The 1,403-nt window shown below is 33.4% G+C and overlaps 1 protein-coding gene across 1 annotated transcript in view; it reads left to right on the forward strand.

Annotated features, from left to right (window-relative positions):
- Window positions 1-892: 892 nt before the first annotated feature.
- LOC115997475 (protein STRUBBELIG-RECEPTOR FAMILY 3-like) overlaps window positions 893-1,403 on the forward strand; it is a 6,487-nt gene continuing 5,976 nt past the window's right edge. Inside the window, exon 1 of the mRNA XM_031237032.1 lies at window positions 893-968. The gene's annotated coding sequence lies outside the window, so the exon portion shown is untranslated. The remainder of the gene's footprint in view (window positions 969-1,403) is intronic.

Raw genomic sequence — 1,403 nt, forward strand, 5'->3', positions numbered from 1 at the left:
AAAAAAGAAAAAAGGAAATATACATTCAATTTATTTGAAAGAAACCTCGAAATAGATAATCGAGTGCGTGGAACATGACTATTGTATATGTTTGATTCTTATTAACACTCTCTCAGTTTAATTGATCGTATAAATTTTTTTTAGTGCGAACTATGATTTGTGGTCATTTAAAAAAATATTTGAAATAAGTGCAAAAAAAATATGTTTTTTTATCCATAAAAATAGTCACATTTTTTTTTTGAAAAACATAAAATTAGTCACATAGGAGACGTTAAAATGATAAAAAGTTGTAATTATTTGAAAGTTGTGTACAAAAATTAATAATTAATGATTAAAGTTGAAAATGACATAATATTTGAGGGCTTAAGGAAACGGAAAACTCTTAAACTTTTTATGGCTTATGGCTTTAGTATTATCATGGAAAAGTAGCACCTTTGTGTTCTAGGGAAATACTCCCTCCGTCCTTAAATGGATGCCCCATTTACTTTTTGCATGTTTTTTAAGAAATTAAAGTAAAAGTAATATGCTTTCCAATTATACCCTTCACTTTTTCACTTTTAGAAATAAAAACAATAAAGAATGCAAAAGTCATATGGGTAAATTGGGAAAAGTAGAATGATGGTGGTGTTTAATTTTGGAAAGAGGATAACATTTTGGGACAAACTAAAAAGGAAAGTAAGACATGTAAAATGGACAGAGGGAGTTACATTTATACCCATCAATTATATTGTTACAAATTGTCGTTTATTTCGTGAAGTATAATTTTTTAAATTCAACCTAAATAAAATTTAAAGATGACAAAATGTAAATTTCTTTTTTCCTCTTATTACAAATGGCGGCTAGTCGGCTTCTCTTATTAAATCCAAGGCATCACTTCATCAGTCATCAGATTCCGCGCATCGTCACGCTCTACACAGCATCATTGAATCACCGAACGACGGTACGAGGTTGAGAAACAAGCGATTGAGGTAAGAAACAACTGTCCCGTACGCGCCGCCACTGCGCCTGGTATTGTGACACGACTCAGCAAAAGTGACTCAGAGCTAAATATGCATGTACGAGTCACAACGTCTCCCACGTCCTTTTTTAGAGAGAGAGAGGAAGGGAAAGAACTCAAAGAAGTCTCGAAGAGCTCCTCTTTCCCCTTCCACCTCTGCAACTTTCCGCATTGTCTTTTCTCTACTTTTTAGCTTTTTTTTTTCCCCATCTTTTCTTGCTTAAGAGCTTTTCCATCTTTCTATTTGTACTTAATTTCGTTTTTAATTGGTTTGTTAATCAATAATCAGCTGTTGCTTAGTTTAAAAGAAAAAAAAAATCATATTCACTGTAAAAATCAGCCTTTCCTTCTCCCCATGTGTTCTTAGTTAGCTCTTTGTTCCTCCTTACCCCCCCCCCCCCCCCCC

This window comes from Ipomoea triloba, chromosome 11 (genome assembly GCF_003576645.1).
Source record: "Ipomoea triloba cultivar NCNSP0323 chromosome 11, ASM357664v1".
Lineage (NCBI taxonomy): Eukaryota > Viridiplantae > Streptophyta > Magnoliopsida > Solanales > Convolvulaceae > Ipomoea > Ipomoea triloba.